Genomic DNA, 22,551 nt, shown 5'->3' with positions numbered 1-22,551 from the left:
AACAATTAAGCAACATATACAAATATATTATTACTTAATATAAAAATATAATATTGCCATATTACAGTATGATCAGGCTCTGACAATGAAATGTCTTTTCTAAGAACATTTTCAAAAATCTCAGGTTATCCAAGATGTAGATGAGTTTGTTTCTTCATCAGAACATTTTACACTGGAGAATATTATGTGTTATTATAGATAAGGAAAGGTTGAAAGTTAAAACACAATATAATTTCTAACATGTCCACAAATGAAGATATTTTTGATGAAATCTGAGATGTTTCTGACCCCTGATAAACTGCAACGTAATAACCACTTGGCCCAGAAAGGTAGTAAAGACATCATTGAGCAAAATAGTCCATGTGACTCCAGTGGTTCAACCTTAAAGGTATAGTGGAGGATTTTCTTTTTCCGGGTGGATCATCAAGACTATTGGTCCTCCTAATTGTCAATCATTCTGGTGATATGTTTACGTAAGGCCGTCGTACGTGCTCGTCCTTTCTGCGCATGCGCTCTTTCAGGTGTATATGTGTGGTGAGCTATGGTTTCAGCCATTCAGAGGGTCGCAAGAGAAAAAGTGTCTACGAATTGTATGACAAGAAGAGAAAGGCCTCTGAAGAAAGAAACAAGACCAGTGTTTTTGGGAGAATATTTCACACGCTGGCATGCGCTAAAAGCACAGGTTGGGCTTCCCACTGATGCCTCAGTCGCGAAGTTTCTACTCGACAGGTAAAGTTTGGCATGCTATTTGGAGAAATCCATTTAAAATCACTGCTAGTAAAAGTTAATGTAAGCTATGATTAGCGATGCTAGCGTTTAATAGGCGTTCCCTCTCGGGAGCAGGTAGAGTGTTGCACATGTGCATTTTTTTCAAAAAGTGGAGAGGGCGGTTCTTTTCTAAAATTCGGGAAAATCCTCCACTATACCTTTAATAATGTGAAGCGACGAGAATACTATTTGTGGGAAACCTACCCCCCAAAAATAATGACTTTATTCAACAATCTCTTCTCTTCCACATCATTCTCCTCCGCTGTTGATGTAGTGTAAACATTGCAGCGCTTCCTTGGTTCTAGGTCAGAAAGCCGGCTCATTATTGGCCGTCTCCTGCGTCAGCATCACGTGCATGCGTCTGGGTGCTCACATGACCAGTGTCGGCCAATCGTGAGAATGTACTTTTTTAACGGTCACAAAATTAGTTCAAATTCAAATGTAGTACCTCAGACAAACGCGTTTTTGGATGCACCTATAGACATTTTTATCGGTCATAACTTCATAAAAAGGGGTGTCGCAATATACCGGTGTTGACGATAATCGTGAAAAACGTTCAAAGCATGAAATATCGACATCGTGTTAATTTAGAGTGTGACAATATACCAGTATTGGCGATAACCACAATGTTTAAAGGGGTGGTGGATTATGATTTCACTTTTCTAACGTTCAGTTAGTGTGTAATGTTGCTGTTTGAGTATAAACAACATCTGCAAAGTTACAACGCTCAAAGTTCAAAGCAAAGGGAGATATTTGCTTTTAAAGAAATCGTTTTTTAAGGACTACAACAAACGGCTGATAGAGACTACACGACATTCCTCCTGGGTTAGTGACATCACCAACCCTAGAATTTACATAAACCCCACCCCCTGAACAAGATTTATAGATTATCATGACAGAATATGCTAATCAATGACTACAAGATAACTATACATACATAAATGCATCAACTAACCTTTCAGAAATGTTGTCTACATGTTGTCACTTCTTCTTCAGTCTCTCCATCTTTGTCTGACTCCGGTTATAGCATAAAAGGCTAAAAGTTTTAGAAATTTTCAGTGCATTACTGTGTGAGGTAAAAGAACATAAGCTCTTGAAGCTCCGCCCCCTGTGCCGGGAGCAGCAGCTCATTTGCATTTAAAGGGACAGACACAAAAATGGTGCGTTTTTGCTCACCCTCAAAAAGTGACAATTTTAACATGCTATATAAAAATATCTGTGGGGTATTTTGAGCTAAAACTTCACATACACACTCTGGGGACATCAGAGACTTATTTTACATCTTGTGAAAAGGGCATTATACCACCCATTTAAAAAGAATAGGACTCTTAGATAACGTGACACGTAAATACTCCACCACCAGTACCTGGTTGACCTCTCAGGTGGCTGTATTGCACCCGCAGACACCTATCAAAGAAGACAACGCAGCGCTCTGCTCGCCCTCGCCCTCGCCCGTGCAGCTAGAGTGAAACACTCTGTTCACACCCGAAAAAAGTAAGCTCGCCAGTATGGAGTTCTTCGGCGTCAAAGAAAACAGCACCTTAAAGGGGGTCGCACACCGGACGAGACAAACAGCGCCACGTCTTTAAGGCCATGTCCACACTAATACGTTTTCTTTCACTAAAACATATATTTTTCTCTTCGTTTTGGCCTTCTGTCCACACTGAGACGGCGTTTTTATTAACGAAAACGCTTTTTTGCTTTTTTGAAAACGCACTCCAAAGTGGATAATCCGGTGGTATTCACAGAACGATGACGTAAATTTAGTCATGTGACGCATATTGTACCAATAGATATTCATGTTTATACCAGTATTATGCCTGTTATGTGCTATTTACTTTCACACTGTTGCTAAAAATATTCTACATTGCACACTCTTCATATCACAGTCCTGCAAAGATGACAGAATTTACTCACATTTGCTGTCCTGCGGCAATACATGAGAGCAGTGGCGTTTTAGACCAAACATATGGCGAATGTGTTAGGGTTAGGGACCGCATCAGTGAATGGTGAGATATTTTACTAAATAAAATTATCCTGTCAGAAGAAATGCACGATAACTTCATTATTAATTTTTCCATCTGAATCATTTCAGTGATCTTTTGTGGGGTTTTACACATGCGCAGTAAAGGTGAATTTAGCGTTTTCAGGTGTTTTTCAAAAGTTTCTCATCCACACTGAAACATCCGAAAACGCCTGAAAACGCTAGTGTGGACGGAGAGCGTTTATAAACGAAAACGCTGTTTTCAAATATATCCGGATTAATGTAAACGTAGCCTGAAATTCAAACAAATTATTCTCTATGAGTGTACACACACCGGCGGCGCCATTCGGCGTCTGTCCGCGGCGCCCAGCAACGGCTCAGGACCTTGTTCAAAATCCTGCCACGACACAGAGCGCAATTTACATAGTTTATATTAAATTTACATTATATTGGTCTCAAATCATCGTAAATGACTTCACCCTGTGCTGCAATATACATTTAATTTTACATTAATTTACAGAAATCATCTGCTTGAATGAAAATTACTGATGTTATTGGATTTTCAGGTGATATTCTCAATTCATTCAGTTAACGGATGCTCTGAGGTAAAGTGTTCAGATCACAGACTCAGCAACTATTGTATTTAATTGTAACAGTACAATCATAAGTACAGACATTATCTAAATTTCATAATGTCCTTAAGCTTTAGAATATTGCTGGCCATAAACTGAGAAAGTGAGCGTCCGGTGTGCGATACCTCGAGTTGTCCTACACGCAACGCTGCAGAATTTGTAGCCATCAACCTTTTTACCCATCTCTGTGTCCATCACCCTGCGGATTACGCCATTTTACAGAGAGTAAATTGCAATTATTTTACTAGTCATGGAATGGGGAAACGTGACATTAACCTACAGGGGGTTTCTGTGTTCATATATTCAGCCCGTTCTCATACCCAAAACGTCACTTTTTCGTCACTTTCAACCATGCTTCAATATCCGACGCACAAAGCACCCTTTAGCGTCCATATGAGACGCATAACCCTACCACATACCTAAACCTACCCATAACCGAAGCGTCACATATGGACGCTAAAGGGTGCTTTGTGCGTCGGATATTGACAAACTTTCGAAAGCGTCAGTTACATGACGCCTAAACCTACCCATAACCGAAGCGTCACATATGGACGCTAAAGGGTGCTTTGTGCGTCGGATATTGAAGCATGGTTGAAAGTGACGAAAAAGTGACGATTTGGGGTGAGAATGTGTTGCAGCATTTAATAAAGGGTGATTATTAAGAACCCCGTTTTCTTTACTCATCTTAATTTTGTATTTGTATTTGCACTTGATTTTTTTGTTAAAATCGGTTATCTGCATGACTTTATTGGCGTGACTTTGTTATAGTGAGAGGATTTGCGAGCGTGCAGAACTCAGAGTCCACTCACTGCTCAAAACGCCAGAGTTTTTGTTTAGTGCCAACTTTCTGATTGGCCATTGCGTTCAAGAAATCAACAGATATGTTTTTGATTGGCTACTATGCTGAGCTCTGCAAAAACACATTGTAAATAGAAACCTTTGATGTTCCACAGAGCGCAAATACAGATACGCACTAAATTGATTGCGTATTATTACGGAGAAAAGTAATCCCACACCCAGTGGCGGTTCTGGCATTTTTGGTGCCTTAGGCATTTTTTATTTTAATGACAAATGTCGAGAGCGCATCCATGTAATATGGGAAAGTGCAGAACTCTCCACTCACAGGCGAATTCCTTTCACTCTTGCATGAAGAGAAGAAAAGTAATCGTGTCTGAAAGCTGTGTGTGTCATACGCGGGCGGCGCCCCATGACACACATTGGCGCACTATATTGTGCCTATGCCAGGTCCCGCCACTGCTAAGACCAGCAGTTTTGAGCAGCTTTTCCCTTGAAAAGCAAACAGCTGCAGCTACAGATTGTTTATGTAAGAAAATGCCATTTTTTCATTTTCTGTGAGTGTAACCGCTTTTCATTTCTCTCTCTGTAATCTTCTGTGATTCAGAGTTTCCTTATGAAAGCCTCTGATAGAGACTAGGTGGCGCTTATTCACTGTAGTTACTTTATTATGTATTCAATTCAACAATAATCTACTTATTATCTTGATAAATCCATAGAACAAATGCTTTGTGATATTTAGGAATATTGAAACACTCAATTCAGCATTTAACACGCAATTTGCAACTTAAATCTTAAGAGAAACAATTTAGTGTAAATTAGTGTGCCATAGCAACAACATTTCATTAAATAGGAAACAAACAAATATTTCATTAAAAAATGCACTTAAAAATGAACTGATCATGTTCTATAGGTGTTTATGTGCATTGGTGTCTTTTGTGTGCATGTATGTGTGTATGCTTGTCAAATATTTTGTTAAAGATAAGAAAATCGGTGTCTTGCTCAGCAATGAAAACATGGAACAGGACCTCTTCATATCCTCCTGGGATGTGATGATTACTTCTTCATACACCAAATCCTCACTGACAGTGTCACGATGAATCAAGATCGGTGTATCCTCTACCACGGGCAGTTCTGTTCCTGTGGGTAATACAGCCCTCTCTGTTGTGATGCTCGGTGCGTATACATCATCAAGGATTGTGTTCTTGTTAACAGGACATCCCAGGTTAACATCCCTGAGCCCCTGAATCCAGCCTGGGTGTTTTCAACTGTCTCAGTCTCTGCCAGGCCTGGTGAAACAGAGAGAAGAACTGTGTTTTGGGGAGATTCTGTCCTGCCATCGTCCTTATCCACAGCCTCATACCAATTGACCTATCAGTAAGCCCCTCCCCTTGAACATGTGATATAGTGAATTTTATTTTGATTAATTTCTTCAAATTCATTATAGAATTGTTCAAAGTTATTTTCTTGATATTGCTAATATAGTTTAAATGCTTATTTGTGCTTTAGGTAAACAAAACAAGTAAGAGCATTATGTGCATTAATTAATTTAATTATTTTCATTTGACATACCAGCGTGATGACGTCATCGCACACTTCGGTATGTGGCGCGTGCCCGTGATAGGCTCCATTCAGAATCAACACACTGTTAAAGAAGCAATCACTGCAGCGCTCTTTATTTTATTCTTCTTTAATCTTCTTGTACTTCTTCAGATAACCTAAAACACTGGTGGGGTTTGGTCTGGTTTAAATCGGCTTGGGCTCATAATTACAGTTAAAGGGTAACTAAACCCCTGGTCAGAGCCCGACTCCACCCACTGGCAATATTTGAAAAATGCTAGAAAAGTGGGCAGACCCCAGCGGAGATAGAGGGGACGAACCGTGAGCGGGGGGGCGAGCACCTGAGACCTGCTGTCAGACTCTCTAAAATGGATAGTTTGCTCACAGGGTCGCAAGACGACATAATGTACATGCATCTGATGATTTTTATCGAGTTGATGTCAATAGCGCGCGCTCTCTATAGGCATATTCATATTTTGCCGCTATGTGAAAAAATCCAGCAAAATGCGCCGACGCGTTTGTCGACCCCAGAGGATTAACTTTAGCCTAACCATAAATTGTGATTAAAATATATATGATCACTCACATCAAGACGCCGCTGCGGTGGTGGAGTCCATGCAGGAGGAGGAGCAGCGTTTGACACTGAGTCGCTTTTCAGCGCGAGTTGTGTGGAGAAGCCCATTTCCACCTCTATTGCGTTGGAGAAGCAATCCCGCGTAAAATGCAGGTTTCACATTCACGGTCTTCCAGGCCAAGTGCATGCAAACACTGGCGCCTAATTTCCAAGTCTGCTGGAAAGCTATGCAGTCCAACAGTGATGTTGCAACCAGCAACACTACACCTGTACCCTCCTGCCCACTGTACAATACAGATAAATCTACGCTAGCTCGTACCAGGGGCGTGGTGAGCTGGAACCTGCTTACGTCACCTGCCACCGCTTACGTCACTTGCCACCGCAAACATCCAATAGGAAAATTCAACTGCAGTAGCCACCGTTCAACCTTAAGAGGGCAGCACTCAGACGTTTTTACACCATATATTGTAAAATTAAAACACTTTATACCCAAATGTCAAAAAAGTTACTCGAATCAATGAACAGCACTAATAAAGCCCCATTCTTACAAATCATTAACTAAAAAAAGTTGGTTTAGGGTTTAGTTAACCTTTAAGGTGTCGGGCCGGGCCAGGCTCGGACAGAACGGGCTCGGGTAGGGTCGGGCTTGATTCTTTGGGCCCAATCTCCGCTGTATTGTCGTCATCAATTTCATACTGTCATTTAGTGGGTCCAGGTAAATATTTACATTTTACATTTATTCATTTAGCTGACGCTTTTATCCAAAGCGACTTACAATTGCTATATATGTCAGAGGTCGCACGCCTCTGGAGCAACTAGGGGTTAAGTGTCTTGCTCAGGGACACATTGGTGTCTCACAGTGGATTCGAACCCGGGTCTCTCACACCAAAGGCATGTGTCTTATCCATTGCGCCACCACCACCCTCCTGAATATTTAGTCTGAAAATGTGTTTTCTCTTTGTAAAGAACGACTGTCACTGTGCCAATTGTAAATGCCACACGTTTCTAGTGTGATGAGACATGCTTGAAGTTACTTATGTTTACAGCTAGTCATTACTTTGAAAGAAAAGTGATATATGCACTGATAATGTAATATACTGAGCATCTGTTATGTCTTATTCTGAAGAAGAAGTACAAGAAGATTAAAGAAGATAAAAGCCATCTGGAACTGACCTCACGGACAGCAGACTCCCTGAACAGAGCCAGAGTCCATTGTGCTACACCAGAGGCCATGGAAGGGTTTTTTTATATATATGAGGCCCTCTATGTGATGCATGGTTTGGATGAAAAGCCACAGCTCATCTACAACTGTGATGAGACTGGCTTTGGGGACAAGCCTCGGTCCAGGGAGAAGGTCCTGTGGAAACATATTTACCAGCAGCAGACGACAACCAGGGAGCACATCACAGTCCACTGCTGTGTGAATTCCAAGTACTGCACATAGGCTGGATGGGCCCCCCAATGGCATCCAGGACAAGGGATACATGGATTTGGAGCTATTCCTTAAATGGCTCTGCCATTTTATCCAGTATGCACCTAAGAAGAGACTACTAGTATTAATCATGGACCAACACTAGACACATGTTTCAAAAAATGTTATAATGTACTGAAGGGAAAATACAATTGAAATTCTCTGCCTTCCTGCCCACACCACACACATCCTTCAGCCCCTGGATATTGTGGTCTTCAACCCCGCTGAAGACTGCCTTCTCCACCATGGCTTCTCTCCTCAAAAGTGTTTACCCCACTGTTGTCACAGCCCAAACCATCAAGGCTGGGTTCCGTAAGGCTGGCATCTTTCCTTTGTCCAGGGGTGCTGTGGACACAACCCAGGTAAGTTTAACATTAATACAATGATAATTCATCCTCTAAGCTACATGTTTTTCTTTTTAAGTTTGCTAATGAGTTTTACAAATGTTTTACTTTCTTAGGTGGTGTGACTGCTCCCATCTGCAGATCCATCCAGCAGCACTCACGCCACTCTTACTCACACATCCAGCACTCACGCCACTCTTACTCACACATCCAGCACTCACGCCACTCCTTCAGCCACACCAACCAGCACTCACGCCACTCTTACTCACACATCCAGAATTCACGCCACTCTTACTCACACATCCAGCACTCACGCCACTCCTTCAGCCACATGGGTCCAGTGTGATCTGTGCCATTTGTGGTTTCCACTTGGAGTGCGGAGAGGTGGAGGAAATGCCAGACACTTGACTGGCTTTGCCATAAATGTTGTCTGTCCACATAAAAACACACATTACACACACACTCACCCACACACACAATGTAAATAGTGCACACAGAAAAGGTTTACAGTTTAATAATGTCTAGTTCTGGTATTTTTTTTATCCGTTTATTGTTCAATGTAAATAGTTCTAACATTAAACACGCACACATGCACCCTGATCATTTATGTTCTGAAGTTTTTAAACTGGATGATCATAATTTCTTTTTAAATCAATGCAAATTGTTTGTCCTTCTTTGTCTTCAGAAAGATATGATGTTTTATTAACAAAGTTCGGGAGGAGCACGTTCAGATAATTAACACAAGTGGAGAGCACTCAGCAATCAATGATAAGAGGTGTATATATACACATTCAGCAGTCTTACCTCAATCCATTGACAGTTTGTGATGAAAGATGTGATGAAATATCTTTGATCGCAAGTTCCTCCAGCAGGTCTTCATACTGTTGAAACCACTTTCCTACCACACTAGGGATCAAGTCAAGTCACCTTTATTTATATAGCGCTTTTTACAATACAGATTGTTTCCAATCAGCTTTACAGAGATAACAGGAAAATAATGCAACAAAGTTTGTTTCCAGAAGAAAATAACATCACAGTCCAGCTTAAGTAAGTTCAGTGATCGTTAATTTTTGTTGTAAAAAAGTCATTAATTTAGTTCATTTATATATATAGCCGCTCTGGAGAAAATCGTGATGTCATCATCCAGCTCAATTCAGTTCTCATATAATGGTGTCAATGCAGGCAGATCAATAATATTGTTGAATATTAAATTAAATGTCCCCAACTAAGCGAGCCAAAAGCCAATAGCAAAAAAGGTGAAAAGGGTGACAGTGGCAAGGAACCAAAACTCCATCAGTGACAGAATGGAGAAAAAAAAAACAGAAACCAGACTCAGTCGGGCGCCAGTTTTCCTCTGGCCAATGAACGAACAGTGTATGATTATGATCAGGCAGCATTACAGGTCAGAAGTTCAGATTGGATCAGAACATTAAGAATATTATCCAGATCCATTCGGCCCTGCTGAGGTCTGGATTCCGTTTCAAAATAGTTCTAAACCAGTAACACCCAGCAATGCCTTTTACTTCAGAAAAGTCTTTGATATCATTGGCATGATTAAAAGTAATTTCCCTAGACATCTCTTGTGGTAAGGGGGAAGCGTCTTTTGACTGGCATAAGACTGGCCAGTTCTTTCAAGTTCAAGTTCCACTTTATTTATCCTTAGAGAAGGAAATTTAGCGTGCAGCAGGATATCTAAAAAAACATACACAAAGAAAAGCAATACATCAACACATCAATGGAGACATTCCTTCCGCCAATGAGAGAAACCAATTGGACAGTACACAGGTCAATATGTCATAATGAACAATAACAGAAATAAATTAATAATAAGCATATACTATATATATAAAAAATTTCATAAGATGTCACTCAAGTGAATTCAGGTTCCTAATAGCCACAGGAATAAAAGAATCCCTGGCACGTCTAGTTCTTAACATAGGTAGCCTAAAACGGCAACCTGAGGGGAGCAGATTAAACTCCCCAAAAAGTGGGTGATCAGGGCAATTACAAATTTGGCTAGCCTTACCCTGTACCCATTTACCATATATATGTTGCAGCTGTGGTAGCTGTACCCCAACCACCTTAGATGCTACGTTTACCAGCTTTGTTAGCTTATGCTTGTTGATCATTGAAAGGCCACTGTACCACACCACAATACAAAATGTCAAGACTGATTCAATAAAACACTGATTAAACAAAGTCATCAGAGTCCTGCACACGCTGAATGATTTCATCTTCCTCAAGAAGAAAAGTCTCTGTTGAGCCTTTTTACATGCAGCAACTGTGTTGCTCTCAAAAGATAATTTGCTGTCAATGATAGTTCCTAAATATTTATATTCATCTACTGTCTCAACATTCATGTTCTGAATAACAGTTTGTGAAACATTGTGCTGTAATCTACGGAAATCAATAATCATGTGCGACAGAAAATCCAGTATCCAGCCAATTAAGTTAGGGTTCAGGTTAAAAAGAGACTTCTCAGCCAACAAGTAGGGCTGAATGGTGTTGAATGCTGGAGAGAAGGCGATAAAGAGGAGCCTTGCATGAGTTTTTGAGGATTCCAGATGTTGATAAACGGAATTTAACAATGTAAGTATTGCATCCTCAACACCTCTGCTAGCCCTGTAAGCAAACTGGAGAGGGTCTAACTGTTCCTCTATCTGCTTCAGTAACTCCTGCTTAACCAACTCCTCAAAAGTCTTCATCACCAATGAGGTGAGAGCAACAGGTTGAAAGTCATTTAGGGTCATTGGGGTTCTTACGCTTGGCCACAGGAATGATTGTAGAAGGTTTCCAAATCTTTGGCACTGTTTGCGTCTGGAATACAGACGCAAATGTGACGAATTTTCGTGACGAATGCGAGAGGGAAATTACTCGCGACTGCCAGCAGATGTGAAATAATAAGGCCACCGTAGGAGTTAAAACGCCCTTGGAATGGGAGGGGCTAGAATAGTTGGTAGTCATATACAATTTAAACGCTAGATTGGAGTAAATTCTACACACTGTAGCTTTAACAGGGTAAAATGTATTTATTATTTTGAAAGACACTTCATTTACCTTATTAGTGAGAAAATATTGTTGCTGTAAGGACACATTTGTTTTCCAATTTATATTTTTAAATAAATTATTGCAGTAAAAGATTGGAGGAGATACAGAAACAATATCTTCAAAAAAATTTTTGTCTAACTTTATTATTTCTATCTTTGTTTTCTGAAATAATTTTTTTTCCTATTGGAGTTTCTATTGGTTCAGGAAAAGTATTGTAGTAGAAGGGTAAATGTAATTTTTAAAAAGCATCTGATTCCTGATGTATGGCTCCCGTAACTATGGAAGTTCCGGGAGTCTCCCGCATATTGATAGCGGTTCCCTGATGCCCGCAAATTAGTTAAAATCTCACGGAAACTAGAGCGAACGAGCAAGAGCGCGCATGCGAAACAGAGACTGTGCTCCAAACCGTGAAGCAGGCGCTTGGCAGAGATGGAGAGGTAGCAAGAGACCTTGCGAATGGAAAGCCAAGAGGGCCAAAAACACGTGAATTTTAACACATCAACAACGCATATTTAACGTATGATTCGAATTATAACAGCAATTCGAATTGTTTCGATTTAACCCTCTGGGGTCTGAGGGTTTTTTGGGGTCCTTGAGATGTTCTGACATGCCCTGACATTTGTGTTTTTTTCAGTTGCTTATAAACATATTAACCCTCTGAGGTCTGAGCTGTTTTCTGGCCCTGGAGGTGTTCTGACATGCTCTGACATTTGTGCTTATTTCTGTTACTTGTGACATTTTCATGGCTAAAGTCTTATTACACTGTATTTAGCTCAAACTCTGCTACAATAATATATCAGCAGCATGTATGTAAAAGTTTGTAGTTTTGAGATAATGACATATGCGTGGTTTGTGAAAATACCAAAAAAAATTGTCACTGAAATAAGGCCATGAAACCCATACTGATTATTTCTTTTGAAAATTGTATCACGTAGCCTAGAATATTTGCTCCAAAACTATGTGAAAATCACCCTGACTGCTCATTCAGATAAGACAATATATTGATTTAAAATTTCTAAGACGTGTTTTGTGTGAGAAAGCCATATGCGAAGAGGCGTGATCATCTCATGAATATGTAAGCCTTCAACACCAGAGAAAGACAAAGACACTCCGCTAACTGCCCTATTAGGAGCTATCAGGCCCTATCATTCAGAGCAACCTTGCACAAAGAATGAGGAGATTTAAAAAAGAATGGCTTTTAGATTGTTTGGATTTATTTACAACACAACATAATCCAAAAATACACAACAAATGACAAAAGAGCACATTGAAAACAATGATCCAAAGACAGAGACCTTTGGGCCATTCCTAAAAACATTGTACATACCTTTCATTTCCAAGGTGTTTGATTTTCACTTTACCATGTTCATGTACAGAGACTCATGTGAATGTTGAAGTCAGCAGGACTCAGTTGCATCTGGTCCCTGAAAGAAAAGAAAAAAAGTGAACATTCTGGTATCACGAGAAACTAGGCCTGCACGATTTTGGGAATACATTTTAGATTTTTCTGGTTAAAATTGCTTTTTAAAATTCACAGAATACACACACACACACACAAATGTTTCCAACAATATATAATATAATGAACACCATGTTTGTTGTGCCTTGTAGGCATAAGCTATGTGCAGTACTGCATAAAAGAATTATAACAATAACCTATAGCAGCCTATAAATCTTCCAAAAGATTTCAGTAACAATGCTAGAGAAAAATATATTGATTATCTTATGTTACTTCAAATGTTTCCATTCGTTATGATGATATGAAATGAGATAATAGTAAAAACATAAAGCCTAATGTTTGGTGCATTTTTCCTTTCAAACGCGATCGCGCTCCAAAATATGATACATTCAAACGCCATCGCGCTCCAAAATATGATACATTCAAACGCGATCGCGCTCCAAAATATGATACATTCAAACGCGATCGCGCTCCAAAATATGATACATTCAAACGGGATTGCGCTCCAAAATATGATACATTCAAACGCGATCGCGCTCCAAAATAACGCGCTCCAAAATATGATACATTCAAACGCGATCGCGCTCCAAAATATTAAACATTATGGTTATACATATCTATGTTTGAGCAGATATCCACAAACAGTATTTAACAGTAAACACGGGTCTAAATAGTATAATATTCACCATATATCTAGCAACAGTTCAACTGCAATGTGAAGTTTATGCAACAATACCATAAACTAATAAGTAAGAATTTCTTACCTTACATCTTTCTTGTCTTCAAATCGCGTTCTTCTTCTTCTGAGTTAAATCCAATGTAAGCTCAGACGTGTCTTCCAAACTCGACGAAAAGCAGAGACTTGTGAAGTGTTTTGGTGTTTTGTGTTTGAGGTAACGAGGGCGTTCGCGTTCCATGTGGACGATTTGCATGTGAATCACTTTTGCGCGAGTGGGCGTGGTCGAATTAAAAGTAATTAGCAAGCGTTTGAGATACTGGACATCCTGTTGGTTTTATACAAATTACTTAAACAGAGAATATTTGTTTTCAGTTTGAATCCGATCATTTAAAAGTACACACTTAAATGTGTATAAAGGTATATGGCTCATAAATGTGTGACAGGTATTCGCTGAGTTTTGTTTCAGTTTATAGACGTGCTCAAGAAAAAAAAGTTCACCGCGACGGAGAGGCAGAACGCACACCCTGTTTATTTTCTTTATTTTACAAAAGCACAATGTTTTGATTTGATTGTAAGTGGACACATACAAAAGTAGAAATATCACAGATTCTTTTTTTATATTTCTTTTTTTCTGTATGACCATAAATGACAGAGTAATTTAAGTTTATTGTGCTACAATGTGAAGAAAATCCAGCAAAACGCGGGGCGCGTTTGCCGACCTCAGAGGGTTAATGGCAAAGGTATAATTATACTCTATTTAGCACAAACAGGGCTACCATAATATGTGAGCAACATGCATGTACATGTTTGTATTTTTGAGAGAATAATGTTTATGCATGGTTATTGAAAAAACTAAAAACTAAAGTTTCTGAAATAAGGCCACAAAACACATACTAAATATGTGTCAATAAGACTTCTGAATAATGCATTTTGTCGCCTAGAGTTTTTTCTTCAAAATGATCTGAAAATCATCCTGCCTAACCATTCACATAAAACAATACATTGATTTAAATCTTGTAAAACACTTTTTGTTTGTAAACGCAATATGCGCAAGGGGCGTCAACCATTCAACAGCATCATGCATATGTAGTGGTTCACACCTCAGGAGACAATGGGGCCCGCATACTTAATGAGCCATTCATTCAGGTGTGTCACCTATAGCCACAAGAAAGAAAATTTTTTGTTCACAAATTGTATAAAATCCAAGGAAACCATGTCTAGTAATTGTGCAGTTAATTCTCATACTGTATTTTCAGTTTTGGAATATGTATCCTCTCCCCAAATTTGTCAATAATAAAACACAAAAATTATTTAAAGAAAAGGCTTATATTTACCTTTTAAAATTTGTTTACATCTACCTTGTAAATATATATATTTTTATTAAAAAGGTTACAATTACAACAACAATTGAAGTGTAATCTTTCTTTGTAAAAACTAAAGTATACATTTTATCATACATATTTCAAAGTTAAGGATTCATTACTTCGAATATAGGCTACATTGACAAAACATACTATATTTAACATATTAGCAAAAATTGGCAAACAAAAGCTTATTTGAGGTGGCAGATATTTTACAGTAAAAATGTGTAATCTATCCAAAACTAATCAACGAAATGTTGTCTTTCATTTGTCTGTAACATAGGTCTTTCGTTTTTATTATAAGGAATATATGCGTTGCTTATACAAATACATTTTATTTCAACATATTTCAGTCGATCTGTACTCAGTATAGCAAAATAGTTTGCTAAAAGCAGATCATTCATTCACACACAGAAACGCAATTCAAATTTAAACCTCTTTTTGCGAGTTGTGGTAAACAGCGCATCTCTGCCGTTCATTCATTCACACACAGAAACGCGATTTACTTGAGAATGAAAAAAAAAACTTACTACAGTATTCTATCCGTTACTCCTCGAAATACCAGCACTTCTGAGGTACATTTTCCATTATTATTATTCCTCACAGCGCTGCGAGACAGTGTAAACAAGTACAATGATCTGAATAAACTTGATGTGTTTTCTCGAGCTCATATGTGGGCGTTCACAGTTTGTATGGGATCGTCTCAGTCATTTGCGTTTGAATAGCGCGCTCTCCGTGGGCGGGGCAGATTAAAACGTAATGAGCTGAGATGAGAACGACTGACATCTCTCTCTTTTCATAAAGATTACATAAACAGAGAATATATTTTTTTTAATAAAAATTACTTCATTTAAAAGAAGAGAATTCAAGCTTCATGCCTGTGTGTCTGTATGCCTGTTTGACTGAGTATTCGCTGAGTTATGGTTAATTTTCGGACGCGTTTCAGAATGGACTTCACTGACAGAGAGAAGGCAGAACTCGCATCATGTTTATTTTTCTTTATTTGGTGAAAAGCACAACACTTTGTTTTTATTGTGAGTATACACAAAAATAATACACACTTTGCATCGATTGATGTATAACACAAGCATATAAGATAAAAAGTTTTTTTTTTTTTTTTTTTTTTTTGGCACTGATAAGGAAAAAAACGAGCCTATAGCGCCGGCGCGATAGCCGACCTCAGGGGGTTAAAGACATTTCAAGCTTTCTTTAGATATATTTCTCATGTCTGTGAGGAATACACTGAGTTTCGGTTAATTTATGATGAGATGCCCTCAGTTCACGTCAATGCAAGTGACTGCGGCGTACCGGCGCCTCCATGTCATGATATTCTCTGCTATATTTGCTTCATATTTATTTAATCCAGGCAATTGGTTGATGAAAAAAAGATTAAAATTAAGAAATAATTTATTCAATACGAAATTCACTTTAAAGAAAGGCTTTTATACAAAACAAAACTTAATGAAGCGGTCAAAATCATGTATGACCTACTCCATGCGCGATATATTGCGCATCCTATCTTACTCATGCTGTAAATTTTCATAATCAACATAGATGGAAAAAAATGACATTATAAGATTTTAACAAATTTGAAACTAAATGCACTTATTTAATGGCTACGTATATTAGGCCTACAGACTCTCTATTTGTACAAATTGCTGCACATTCATTTTATTCTGAATTTTGCACACATAAGTTGAAAGTCATTTGTGCATAGTAAAACGTATCTGCAACATTTATCAAGTTCAATTATTATCTTAATAAATATGTATAAGGAGGAAGCATGTAAACTGCGTTGTTTGTTTATTCAGAATGGAATGGATTGCAAATGGATCCAAATGAAGAAAAGGATAAAAATGGATAAAAAAATGAACAAGAATGAACTTTGAATGGCCTAGGAGGAGTAGGCCTAGGATACTCTAATATAATTCAACGAGGTTTCAGAATATTAGGGATGCACCGAATATTCGGCCACCGAAAATTTTCGGCCGAAAATGGCCCAAAAGTGTATTTTCGGTTTTCGGCCGAAAGACTTTTATCACCGAAACAATACGGCCGAAATGTTGTGATGACGCAAACAGCAGATACCGCGACCTGCACGTGCTTGTCTGAAGCAACATATCTGCGGTGTGGACGTATTTCAATATATCTGAGAGTGACCCACGGACAGCGATTTTTAAAACACAGACGTCCCAAGTCTTCCGGAAGTTCCGGGAGTCTCCTGCGTATTGATAGCGGCTCCCTGATGCCCGCAAATTAGTTTAAATCTCCCGGAATCGCGAGCGAGCATGAGCGCGCATACGTAGCGCGCGCGCGGCAGAGAGAGGGAGCGAGAGACCTTGCGTGTGTGTGCAGAGCAGCCGTCATTTATCAGAGGTGTGTGTGTTTACCTTAGCTGTTTATGGTTTTTGCAACTCACGTCCATGAGCATATAGCTGCAGATATTATTATGGGCTATGGCAGTATTGACCTAAATGCACTTTGTTTTTATGAGAGAACATTTCATTTTTAAACCTTTCTGCAGGCCAGTAGGCTTTTACATTATTATTTAATGTACACATGAGTGGGGTCAAGTTAAACATTTAATTTTATACTTTGCAATGTGCTAAATAAATATTTGCATACAATTTTAATTGATTTATTCTTTGAAACTTTAATATTAATTTATGCAATGCCTTGATTATAGTAAAGTTAGTACACAGTCATAGCCATAAATGCAATGGTACTAATAATTGGCATAATTTATTTCGGTGTTTCGGTTTTCGGCCTTAGTTTCCTCTTTTTCGGTTTTCGGTTTCGGCCAAGAATTTTCATTTCGGTGCATCCCTACAGAATATAGAATATTTTTTAAACAAAATAAATATTTTTAAAGCATATTATCCCGGGCCCCAGTGTGATGCGTGCCAATCCGAGATTTATAGAATTTATTTAGAGACAATAGAACCAAATCGAAAGCAATCTACTGTTGTATTAAATACAGTTTGAAGTGCATCAATAGCCAGACTACCAACAGGTCCTGCAAGAATGTCCACATCCTGTCTGTATCTAAAACCTGCATTGATTGCTTACCTCCACTGTAACTGATGTCCCCACACAAAATGTTAATGCTTTGATGTTAAAGCTAGAATGTCCACTAATGTGTTTATTTACAAAAAGGCATGAGTGGAGAAAAACCAGGCAATTTTATTTTTATCTAAATTTTCATAAAACTGCAATTTAAATCTATTATTTCTATAGGTTATACAAAAAAAAAACCAGACTAAAAAGGACAAAATAAATAGGCTGAATAAGATGATCTATAGCATGTTCAATGGTGGTAGCCTAGTCTATGAACGGTACACCGCCCTAAGCTCACAGAAATGGTTAGACACACGACGTGTGTTTGATGTGTATTTCACGTGTTAAATACGCGTTGAATACATGTATTTAACGCGCTGATTTGCCATGTGTATTCAACGCGTATTTTACGCATATTTACACTAGGGGTGTAAATATTAATCGATTCGTATCGATGCATCGATTATACAGCCGACGATTCGATGCATCGATGCGTCCGCAAGAGTATCGATTAATGTGTTATTTTGCCGCCTGTCTATTTTCAGCATCCGCTCCGACATATGCATACAACCTACTCTTAAGCTGCGGGTGGCGCTAACCTCATTATTGTCTTCTACTTCACACGCGTTACTTACGTTTCACAGTCTATCTATGTTCACAAACATTGTTGAGTCTGACTTTCAAGAGCGATGGAACCGTCAGAGCGAGTTGACAATGAAAGTGAAATGTTACACACTCCAGTCGGCGTCAAGCCATGGGTGTGGAAGTATTTTGGCTTCAGGAAAACAGATGGAGCAGTGGTAAGAGATGTTGCCGTTTGTCTGATTGCACTTTATTGTAATGCCCGTTTCACACATACTCCGTTTGCAGTGCGTATGCGGTGCGTATTTTTTTCCATACCCATGTTAACAGGTTAGAGCTTTCACACTGCACACGGTTCGATCCGTTCAAGTTGCGGTGCGTACAGCAGTGCAGAGAACTGCTGTTCTATTTGCAGTGCATTGAGCACAACTGCTATAGTGTAACATACACATTATGTGAATAGAATTAAAGAAAACTGTTGACTATTGCCAGTGGGTTTTTTTTGGGGTTGCCAGTGGGGGACTAGTTCACCACAGATGTCCAGTTAGAGACATGAAGAAGCAGCAGAAAGTTTTCTTTGCAGCTTTATTTTCTCCACAACAATTCCATATGCTTCAATAAAGGTTTAGCACATAAGTGCAGATGAGTACATTCGTGAGGCCATGAGTATGGGTGTAGTCTAAAACAAAGCATACAATATAATATTATATATATATATATATATATATATATATATATATATCATAACAAAAACAATTCAATAACAAGATAAATACATACAATGAGATGTAGCAGAAATGCTTCCATGAAACATAAGCAACATCATGTGAACACAAATGAATCCCTACTTCTATGTGAAGCATTACCAAACAAAGAACAGACAAAACAGCACCAAACAAACAAATACATTTCATCAAACAGTCAACATGAGTTGAAATACATAAACCAACTTACTTGTATTCTACACGCACACGCACACGCACACGCACACATCAATGGCAAGAAAGCATAGAGTCTGTTTGCTGCACTCACCCCATGCAGAGCTATTTACTACAAATGCTAATCAATGCCACCTGCTGGAGATGGGCAGAGCCTAGTGTCTTCACGTTGCTGCTTTGACAGCGTGCTCTGAGATTGGCTGATTGCCAGAGCAAGTCTCACACTCAATACAAAATTTACAATGGGCCTTTTTAACAAGAATACTGTTTCTGTATTCTCAATAAAAGGCAAATGATTTATTATTTTTGTTGATTTATTTGAAACTTAATAGATATCATGTAAAAATATCTAGTATTGAATCGTATCGAATTGTATCAAATCGTATTGCAGGGAATTCTGAAGTATCGAAAATAATCGAATCGTTGGCTTAAGAAATCGGTATCGAATCGTCATGAAGGCTCCGATTTACACCCCTAATTTGTGCGTGAGTTAAAATTCACGTGTTTTTGGCCCTATTGGCTTTCCATATTTGCGTGTGTACCTTATGAAGCGCATGTAAGACAGAGAGCATCCTGATTGGCCTATTTTGGTAAGTCAACCAATAAATTGTCAGTGTGGGCGGGTTATCAGTTAAGTGTATCTAGACACAGGAGCGCCATGGAAGAGGGAGAGTGCCCCAAAAAATGAAAGCATAAGACACATTTTACGCCAGACTACACGAAAGTGTACCCCTGTCTTATAAGTGTAAAATATAATGACAGTCTTGCACCTCACAATTTGTAACAGCGACTTCAGCATTGCCCATGGCGGGTTAAATTACTGTAAAAAAATACATGTTGAGGTGAGTTCAACAAGTTTCATTTCATGTGCATATTATTCAGGCCAACTAGTTGCCAAGGCTACACGAGAACAACAAACTCCTTAGACCTGTTTAAAGTTGCAATGGAATATAAATAAAAGCAGTTTACATAAATAGTATAAGCAGCTTATATAATTATTTAAAGTAATCTTCATATTTTAACAAAATGAACAAATAATTGCATAGACCAATACAAATTCTGTGGTGAAATGTCATATCCTTGTCATCCTTCCTTTTATTTATTTGTGTGTGTGTGTGTGTGTGTGTGTGTGTGTGTGTGTGTGTGTGTGGTGGGGTGGGGTGGGGTGGGGTGGGGGGGTACCTTCGAATACCTCCCTGAAATGACTTTTTGCAGGTTGGGATGTCTGCACCAGATACATAAATACCGCTGTATTGAAGCAGTGCTGTTCCATTCATTCAAAGTAGGCTACCAAAGCACGTTTGAGAGGAAAGATGGATACAAAGAAGTTTTTCGTTTATTTGTTTGCGGTTTCAGCATTCCTCTTGCACGGTAAGAAGTTCATTTGTTTATTTCTCTTCAGGTCAACGATAAAAATGAATGAGCCTTTTATAGAGTTACCTTCTCAAACCAAAGATCTATTCAAGACCCACACTCCAAAGGTCTAGCCTATTCAAGACCCACACTGAAAAAAAAAAATTTGTTGAATTAAATCAAAAAACATTTATGTTAAGTGGTTGCACACAATTCATTTTAGCTACATTTAAACAAATGCATTAAATTGAACTAAAATGTATTAAGTTCAACTTAATGCATTTGTTTAAATGTTGCTAAAATCAATTGCGTGTAACCACTTACCATATTTTTTTTTATTTATGTTTTTATTCAGCAGCCTAAATAATAATGAAGCAAAATAATATTCAATAACTTTAAACTTATCTATTTTCCTTGACTGAACAAAGATCAACAAGACAGCTAATAAACATTTTATTTGTATCAAGTAAAAAAAAAAAAATATATATATATATATAACTATATCTACATAACATAGCCTACACTTACACAATTAGGCTACCTCATTTTTTGTTGTCAGTTTATATCAAGTTGTTATATCAATGCGAATCAAATGAACCAAACTTCGAGTGTCTTAATTTACTGACGGAGAGAACAGCCAATCAGAATCCATCTGCTTTACAGAGCTCGGACATTTGACAAAACCAGAGCGTATTATAATAAACAGAACCAGAGAATGTCTAATAGGAAGAGAATTGGCACTCTCTGGTTACGTCCGGTTTCTGGACTGGCTGCAGTAACAAGTCTCTGTCCATGCGGGGGCGCTCGCAGGCGAGTGCAGAATGAATGGAGGTCTATGGCGCTATATCCATCAAAATCCACTTTTCTCAGGATATAATTTTTTGTCTAGTAATTTGAATGTTGTATTCGAAAGGAGATGCAAAGAACTTACACATTGCTGGGTGTTAGATTTTATCTTATTTATGAGTCACTTATTTGCTTTAAAAAATATTTTAAAGTGTCAATGACGTCATACACATCGTACGACCAGAGATACTGCTTTACGGCAATCAGTCACTCTAGGCTGCGTTCCAGTCCAAAATTGTCATGCCCTTCACTTGCTAACTTCCCTCCGTCTCGTTCACTCGGATGTACGTCATTGCGAGTGCCCACTACTGGCAGAAACTGCAATGGGCTGAATTGGAACGTCCTAAGCCCTTGATCACTTGGAATCAGCTATGTAGTTGATTTATTATTTAAATTTGTTTTCCCTTTAAGAATTTGTTTAATGCATCATCCAAATGTATGGTGTTTGGGTTGTTTTCAATAAAACATTTTTTGAATTAATATATCATAAGAGTTGTTTGTTGTGGTGGTGATTAGACGAGATATGTGGTGACGTCACAATCGTACTGCATTGTGGGACATATAGGTGCCTGAAGTGTACATATGAAGTAGACTCGCTCCCTCGGTCTAAATCGAGGGAACGAGGGTCTGTCCATCTAAACTTCCCTCGTTCACTTCACGAAGTGGAACGCACTTCAAAATGGCGGCGGGGATTCCCCCAAGGGGAATTCGTGCTTAGGGAAGTTCGCAAGTGCGTGTCTAAAAGTGGACTGGAACGCAGCATAGTGCGTTCGCGCTCTGCACTTTCTTTTCTCTCGAGGCATCGACAACACAACTGACACAGGTTAACACACGTGCTAGAAGAGTTTTTGTTTTGTTTGTTTCTGGTCCCGCTTCGGATGACATGATGCCATCAAGCGGTATCTCTGGTCGTAGTCAGTCCTTCACTGACCAATCAGCGTTCATTAGCAGAATGCTAGCGTGTTATGGGCAACAACAACTCAACTTGTAAGAAATCGAAAGGACATAAGTACTATTTCATTCAATTTTAGACCTATAACCCATGTTGAACTTGCAAAACCTACAATAAAATCTGAGATTTCTCAACGGCAATCGGGTGA

General features: G+C 38.7%; 3 protein-coding genes across 4 annotated transcripts in view; 1 reads left to right on the top strand and 2 right to left on the bottom strand.

Annotated features, from left to right (window-relative positions):
* The window catches only part of LOC309476077 (uncharacterized protein), a 143,080-nt gene extending 128,754 nt beyond the window's left edge, over positions 1-14,326 (bottom strand). The window contains exon 1 of the mRNA XM_082139236.1: positions 13,896-14,326. The gene's annotated coding sequence lies outside the window, so the exon portion shown is untranslated. The remainder of the gene's footprint in view (positions 1-13,895) is intronic.
* LOC309476122 (uncharacterized protein) overlaps positions 1-22,551 on the top strand; it is a 186,302-nt gene that overhangs the window by 16,567 nt on the left and 147,184 nt on the right. The gene's annotated exons all lie outside the window — the stretch shown is intronic.
* The window catches only part of LOC309476055 (uncharacterized protein), a 298,593-nt gene that overhangs the window by 253,506 nt on the left and 22,536 nt on the right, over positions 1-22,551 (bottom strand). The window lies entirely within an intron of this gene.

The sequence above is a fragment of the Leuciscus leuciscus genome (assembly GCF_965113295.1).
Source record: "Leuciscus leuciscus genome assembly, chromosome: 15".
NCBI classification, from domain to species: domain Eukaryota; kingdom Metazoa; phylum Chordata; class Actinopteri; order Cypriniformes; family Leuciscidae; genus Leuciscus; species Leuciscus leuciscus.
This window is presented reverse-complemented; position numbering and strand designations above follow the sequence as displayed.